Source organism: Macrotis lagotis, chromosome 1 (assembly GCF_037893015.1).
Source record: "Macrotis lagotis isolate mMagLag1 chromosome 1, bilby.v1.9.chrom.fasta, whole genome shotgun sequence".
In the NCBI taxonomy this organism is placed as follows: Eukaryota; Metazoa; Chordata; class Mammalia; order Peramelemorphia; family Peramelidae; genus Macrotis; species Macrotis lagotis.
The window spans coordinates 342399134-342407267 of NC_133658.1; the positions used below are offsets into that span (position 1 = coordinate 342399134).

General features: G+C 36.6%; 1 long non-coding RNA gene across 1 annotated transcript; it reads left to right on the top strand.

Moving 5' to 3' along the window:
* The first annotated feature begins 41 nt into the window (after positions 1-41).
* On the top strand, positions 42-6473 carry LOC141517601 (uncharacterized). The gene is made up of 3 exons (XR_012476905.1): positions 42-376; positions 3163-3210; positions 5993-6473. It is a non-coding gene; the product is annotated as an uncharacterized LOC141517601 (long non-coding RNA).
* The last annotated feature ends 1661 nt before the right edge of the window (positions 6474-8134 follow it).

The window sequence follows — 8134 nt, forward strand, 5'->3', positions numbered from 1 at the left end:
GAGAATGGGGAGGGAAGGGAGGGAGGCAGAAAAATGTGGAACTCAAAATATGACCAAAAAAGCTGTTGAAAACTTATCTTTGCATGTTATTGGAGAAAAGGAAAAAATTAAAAACTTGTTAGTTTGTGAAATTTTTATGATGACGAAAAATTGAGTAGTATTCACCTCAAAACAGAAGCATTGAAAGGAAAAAACAATTTACAGAAAATTGAAGAAGACAGTTAACTAAACAAAGTCATTTTAAGGGCATTAAAGAAGGATGAAAAATAGAAGGAATTCAACAACAGAAGAAAATGGAAAAGATCTGCAACGATTTGATAATAAAAATAACATTGGACTTTTATCTTCACATTTCCTGACGATGCCTATTACAGAGGTAGAACTGTCCCTAAAAAGAACAAACCAAACAAAACAAAAACAAACCTCCCCAAAAGTAACAACAGTATTTGACCAAATGCAAAATAGGTTTCCAGCTGTACTGGAAACAAAAAAAATTTTGAGGGAATCAAGGGTTTGATTTATATGATATTTGATGGATAATGATGTGGCAGAAAATCTTGGATTTTATTATGTAAATATGTTTGGGGAAATGATAATTATCAGCTTAAATATCTACTTCCTCATCTGCTTCTTGTCCTTGATTATCAAAGAAGACCAAAATAACATTACTATGTTGGAGACAAATTATAGTGTATCCAACTGTGGCTGATCAGACAATAGAAGCTCAGAATGCTCTGCCACAGGTCAGCCACAAATAGTCATAGTTGCTCTCTCTGTAGTAATGTGTGAATACTTGGCAGCTTAGCTTGAGAAAGAACCTCAGTGCCTACTATCTTCTGCCAGGTGATCTTCAGAATCTTCCTAACACAATTTAAATGGAAGCGATTCAGTTTCCTGGCAGTGTGCACTGGTAGATGGTCCAGGTTTCACAGGCATACAGTAATGAGGTCAGCACAAGGGTTTTGTAGACCTTCGGTTTGGTGATCCTTCTAATATCTCTTTTCCCCCATACTTTCTTTCGGAGCCTCCCAAATACTGGGCTAACCCTGGCCGTGTGTGTGTGTGTGTGTGTGTGTGTGTGTGTGTGTGTGTGTGTGTGTGTGGTAACCTCATTATCTGTGTGTACCTCCCTGGAAAATACATTGCCAAGTAAGTGAACTTGTCCACAGTATTCAAAACTCCTACATTTGCTGTGATCGATGGATCCACATAAAGATGGTGTACTGGCTGATGGAACACCTTTGCTTCTTAGTGTTAATTGCTTGGCCAAGATTAGCATAAGCAGCAGATCCATACTTTGTTGTACCTCAACTTTAGAGGCTGCTTTGTCTTTAGAGTGGAAAGTTTATTATCTAATCTTTGCCAGGAGCAGAACAGAGTTCTGTATACAAAGTTTGTAGATCTGATCGAGGTCTTTGAAACTCATGAGGCTTCAAGCCAAGATCAAAGTGGGGGAATGTTGGTCTTGGCTTATAGCTTTTCAAGTTGAAAAATTCATTTGGAATAGAATCAGCAGCAGGTGCTTTGCCACATGAAAAGAACCTAATGGCATTCAAAACCTCTTCTTTGGTCAGAACTTCAGCTAGAGATAGATTGACTTCAACTTGAGGTAAACAGCCAGTGGTTTCTGCATTGATTAATGACAATCTGTTAAGAATAATATGGAAGTGTTCAGCCCAACTCTCTAGGATCATGTTTCTATTGTTAACCAATGTGGCTTCATCAGTCCTGGGTAGCTGAGATACACCTTTTGTCTTTGACCTATAAATAGCCTTCAGGACATCATAAAAGTACTTTGGATTGTTATCATCCAAATAAAATTGAATTTCATCTGCCTTCTTATTGAGACCAAGAGTCCTGCATCTCTCTAAGCTTCACTTGTACTTTATTTATGATGTACTCTACTTAGAAATGGATGAACTATTCTGCTGTGAAACTCTGTGGAGTTCTCATTTTTCATTTAGCAAACTTCTGTATTTCCCCATCGTTTTCAACAAACCAGTCTTGATGCTCACCAGTGTTCTGACCCAGATGAGCAAATGCAGTATTGTATATCAAAAATCTCTGAAACTTCCCACTCTTTCTGCTCCACTGTTGCCAAATATGTATTGGCTCAACTTTCCCTCCAAATTAGCAATAAACTGTACCTGCTTAGAGGGGCACTAATCTCTTAACATTAAATGAAATTCATTTACTCACCAAATGAATGAATCAAAGATACTCCCATTGATAATATTAGCAATGAAATGAAAATTTTAATATATATTTTAAAAATTGGAACATTACCAACATTAAGTAAAATAGACAATTACATTTACATAGAAGAGTGTTAAAAAAATCTGAATATCATGTACAAATTTCCTTTCCTGAATTTTCAAATTCAGTTTTTTTCCTGTTAATCTTTTTGGTATTCCTTCTGTTTTATGTGCATTTAACAAATGCTTCACTGACTTTTTTCTTTTGCTATCCTGTTCTAACTCTCCCTTCTACCCAATTCCCAGTTAGAAAAAAAAAAGAAAACCAAAATTCTTCTAACAATTATGAATAGTCTAGCAAAACACAATTATTTATTTGCAGAGTCCAAAAATGTATGTCTTATTCTGCATCTTGAATCTATTGCCTCTCTGTTAATAGCTATGCATACTTCATCATTAGCTGTTTGGAATATAGTTCTGAAGTCTTTTGAAGTTTTTTTCTATGATGTTTCATATTACCTTGTTCTGGTTCGGCTCAGTTCATTCTAAATAAGTTCACACAGTATTTCCAGGTTTTCCTAAAAAGCTCCATTTACTCATTTCTTAGGAGGATAAACCCCAGTCAGATGCTCAGATAGTGGCCAGAGAATTGCCCTGAATCAAGTGCATTTCACTGGGGAGCTATTCAACCACAGAGATGGAAGGAAGATTAGAGACGCCCTTTTCTTTTTTTTTAACCTTGGGATTTTTCTGACAACATAGGCCCTGATCTTCCTGTCCAATCTGGCATTGCCCCTTTTCTTCCTTGCATGTTATGGGTTATTTCATGGTTACTGTATTATGAAAAATACATATTATTAGAATTCCTGTTTTGTTATAAGGAATTGTATGCAGAAAAGTGTATTTTTAGCAAACTCTAGTGAAAGATGGATGCAGAACTAACTTTATTTTCTGTATTTTTTTTTAGGTTTTGGCAAGGCAAATGGGGTTAAGTAGCTTGTCCAAGGCCACACAGGTAATTATTGTGTCTGAGACCGGATTTGAACCCAGGTACTCTTGACTCCAGGGCTGGTGCTTTATCCACTGTGCCACCTAGCCACTCCTTATTTTCTGTATTTTCAATGTAACATTTGCATTTTTTTTACTTTCATGCTATTTTTCTTTTTCTTTTTGCAAGACAATGGGATTGAGTGACTGGTCCAATGTCACACAGCTAGGTAATTATTGAATGTCTGAGGCCAAACTTGAACTCAGGTCCTCCTGACTCCAGGGCCAGTGCTCTATCCACTCTTTCATGCTATTTTCTAGGAATGTTACCCCCACAAAAGTTGAGGATTCACTATATCTTATCTGGCATTTTAGATTGCAATTTTCCTTTGAATGATGAAGGTGGAAGCCAAACTGTAGGAAGTTTGCATCTCCCCTGTCCTTTAAAAGCCTTCCTTTCATGCTATTATTTCTGCAAGCTGTGGTTCTTTGACTCTCTTCCTTTTCACTGTTAAAGTCCTTGAAAGAGTAGCTCATATCTATTACCTCTGCTTCCTCATTACTACTTATTTCTCAACCCTTTGCAATATAGATTCTGAGCCAACTGTTCTAATGAAATTCTTCTTTCAAAGGTTATCAATCAACTCTGTGATAAATCTGAAGGTCTGTTGTCGGTCTTTATTCTTCTTGCCTTTGTTTCAGTTGGCCATTTCCATCCATTGATATTTTTTTCCTCCCCTTGGCTTTTCTCACACTGTTCTTTTCTTTTCTTTTTTTTTTAAAGTTTCTGCAAGGCAATGGGGTTAAGTGGCTTGCCCAGGGCCACACAGCTAGGTAATTATTCAGTGTCTGAGGCTGGAGTTGAACTCAGGTACTCCTGACTCCAGGGACAGTGCTCTATCCACTGCGCCACCTAGCCGCCCCGCACTGTTCTTTTCTGATTCTATTTCTCCTTTGGTCTTTTCTGCTGGTTCATCAACTCCCCAGTCTCTAAGAATAAATATTGCACAAGACTGTTGTTTCTATATTATTTTCTCCTATAATGATTTCATCTTTTGTTAAGCCTTTATTACCTATTTAAATATATATTCATATACATATATACAAATAAATATATACATTTACTTTACATGTAAGATGGTACCCCTTTCTGATTTGAATAGTTTTACTAATTGAAAGGGGAAAAACCAAGGACAGTACTGAGATAAATACTGATAAAACATACCACAGAGAATAAAAAAACACATTGAAAAGTATGGGTAAATATGGTTAAAATGTATTGATTCCTAGTTTATAATTTATGTCGGGGTTGTAGGGGTATTTAAGCACATCTAACACCTCTGCTGTGAGGGCTTACTGAGAGCTTTTCAAGGCTGTCATCTACCTTTGGTGTTTACCAGACACCCAACTTTTACCTCTAGCTCCAAGAAAATGTTAATATTAAAAAATAAAACAACCTATGAAGTTTTCCATAGCCATCTTATTTCTATGAAACAAAAAACCTTTCTTTTCAGCATGCTTTAATTGTAGGCCTTATTTTTTTAAAATATCCTTCCAGTGGCTTTCAAAATCATTTTTCTTACTTCTTTTATATTCTTCTCCTAAACTTTGATTTACTTACTTAATTCCTAAATTTCTATGTTTCCATAGCATTCCCAAATGCTCTATAGAATTGAATCCCTCTTTTAGCACAAAAAGTTGTTAGTCAAAACCAAAGACTTACTGTCAACCCTAAAAATAAATGACCAAAGAGCTATAGATGTTATACACACCAACTATTTACTCTAAAAAAAAAACCAACTCCAAAACCAAAGGGCTCAACTCTTAACTTAGAAAGACAAAATACCAAAGAACTTCCAGGAATTATAGGCAAAAATCCTTCCTTATTCCATTGGAGAAGGGAACCTAGACAAATATGCTAGAGTCTCCTCTGTGACTGAGGAGAGGCAAAGCAGAGAGGCTAAGATTTGATACATTTATTATGGCAGGACAAAGAACCAAGTAGTAAACTATAACAGCAACAATGAGGCAAGTTAGCCTATTGACAAAAGGTCTATGCATGACTTGAATGTGATTCCAGCAGGTGCTTGTCCAAGCTCAAGGAACCGAAGGCTGGCTTGAGCCAATTCTGTGATTTAGCATAGTTCATTCAGAGGATGAGCACAAAGGATATTTTGCCAAACATGGCACAGATTGCTTGCTGGGTTTTAGCTCTGGCAAACAGGGTATTTCCTAATAGTAAAAAGAGAGGAGAGGTCTCAGCATAGGAGTTCTGATATTGTATAAGTTCATTTTTACTTAGATGATCTTTTTACTAATTTACCTATAATAAACTCTGTTGAATTATTGCTTGATTAGTTGCAGTTCTGGTAAATAAAATTCTAGGAGATGAAATCATGTCATATCTCTCCCACTTAGCCTAGTCCCAAAATATTAAGAGGTTTATGGGACAAACTTCTCTCAAAAATCCTTTAAGATATTACTAATTATAAAAACTTTTAAAATATAACATTTCAAGGCAGGATTCCTTGAAATATTCTTGTTGAGGCACAGGAATTGGGGTTCTGAGTTCCCCCATATGTAATTAATAGCTTATAAAAGTCTGGTCTATTCAAACTGTAATTAAGGTCTTCTCATTTGGCAAACAGGGTTAAGTGACTTGTTCAGAGTCACATAGCTAGCACATGTCTGAGGCTAGATTTAAATTTAGGAAGATGGGTCTTTTGCTGATTTTATTGTTGTATGCCTATGAAACCTGGTCAATACTAACCCCAAACCAAAAAATTGAACTGTTTCTATTTGAATCTTAGGAAGATTATAAAGATCATCTGACAAAATAAGGTACCAGCCACTGAGGTCATTTTTTAAGCCGAATTGTTGAGCATTCAAACTCTGTTGGGCTGGCCCCATTGTTTGAATGCCAAAGATATTGCTGAAAGACTTCTATGGAAGAGTCATACAAGGGAAGCACTCATAGGAAGGTCTGAAGAAGCAGGCCTCTCTCAAGGTCTCTCTGATGAACCTGGGAAGTGATTGTGAAACATGGGAGACATTGGCACAGGAACATTCACCATTGCCTATATCAAAAGAAGATGCTGTACTCTATGAGCAAAGTAGAATTGCAGTAGCTCAAAAGAAATGGAAGAAAATCTAGACACATCTCCACTCCAAATGTTCACATGGACTATTTATGACCAACCTGCGGTAGAGCCTTCCAACCACATATTGGTCTCATTAGCCACATTTGGTCTTCATCAAGAACAAAAGCCAACAACCAAGGTCTACTATGTTGTTCACAGAGTATCACAAAGTATGTTTTCAAATTAAATTATATTAACCCTGTTCTCTTTTCTGTTTACTTATTCTCTACTTTTTCAGAATCTGGATAGAGCTAATACTCTGTTATTTCCAAATCAAGAGGATTATGTTTTAAAATTCTTAACAATATTTCTTAATTTTTGCAAGGCAAATGGGGTTAAGTGACTTGTCCAAGGTCACACAGCTAGATAATAAGTGTCTGAGGTCACATCTGAACTCAGATCCTCCAGACTACAGGGCTGGTGCTCTATCCATTGCACCACCTAGCCGCCCCAACAACATTTCTTATACATTAGTAACATATATCTTATACATTAATAACATACATCAATTGCTGACATTCTAAAATGATTGCCTTCAAGATAATATAGAGAAAACTTGATCAAAGTATTCTTTAAGGGGCAATAACTTATTTTTGCAGTTTTTAAACACATTTCCCCTATTGTCAGATATTAGGTGAGTAACTATAGGAACAGGGTACCTGTAAGGGAGTAGTGAATAGTAGACTTAAGTTTGTATACAAGATCTTGACCCATTTGGTTTTCAGAGGATTTAGGTATAAGGAAAAAGGAATGTACTATATAAAAAGGACCTATGGAAATCATGCAAGAGACAATTTAGGAACATAAAGAGTATCCTCTGAAACTCTAACATTTAAAGACCCTATAGAGAGGCACATGTGGAATTGGATTTACTCATTAGAACTGATTTAGATTATGGTATATGTTCCCAACCTTAAGGATGACATTAGGCTTACCATTTTGGGAGAGGGAAGAAATGGAATAACTAAGATCTGCTATAGGACTTCAGGAACAAAAAGTTCTTCCTTTCCTCTCCCCTGCTCCTTCACACCAGTTCCTTTTCCTCTGGGAACATCCACTGCTATTTTTTTTTTATTTCTAGCATCTCATTTTTTTTTTTCTGAAATAGTTAGCAGTATGACCCTCCTTCCTTCTTTAAAAAAAACACTCATATGAATTGAGAGGTTTTGAGATTGTCCTTAACAGTACCTGTGTGAGGGCCTCTGAAATAACATCTCTCTGCTCTCAGGAGTGACAGCCTGTTCCTTTTTTTCCTTTCTGTTTTAAACCAGGTATCACAAAACCTAATTCTTTGTTATTGTTGTTTTGTCATCCCTGGCTCTCTTATCCTATGCTTCAAGAAGTTACCTTAAGGGAATACCCTTTGGTATACTATGTTTGCAATTCTAACTTCTATTGAAAAAACAAAATTTAGTCATACATAGACAATTTAGATACTTTGGGTGGCAGTCTCAGAGAATGTCCTAAAATTTTAATCTTTTCAGGAAACCCTCCTGAGGGATCATGTGGCTTAGTTAAATAGATTTGCCACAGTCCTGGCCCTCAGTTTATGAATCTAAAGAATTCCCTAGGAGAACTCCTTTCTCCCTGTTTTGGATGCCAATTTTAGGGACCTCTACCACTCTACTAGTGGTTACTTAAGGGGGAAACCCGTGGGGAAGTGCTGGTGCTTTTGATATAAGTGGAACTTGCTGGGGAGATCTAGGATTAATCCCTATTTGCCCTTTCTTTCTAGGTTCATCATCATCGGTAGGCTCATCCTTTGTTCAGGGAACTAGTTTATGAGCAATAGAGGGCAGTATTAGGACCAGA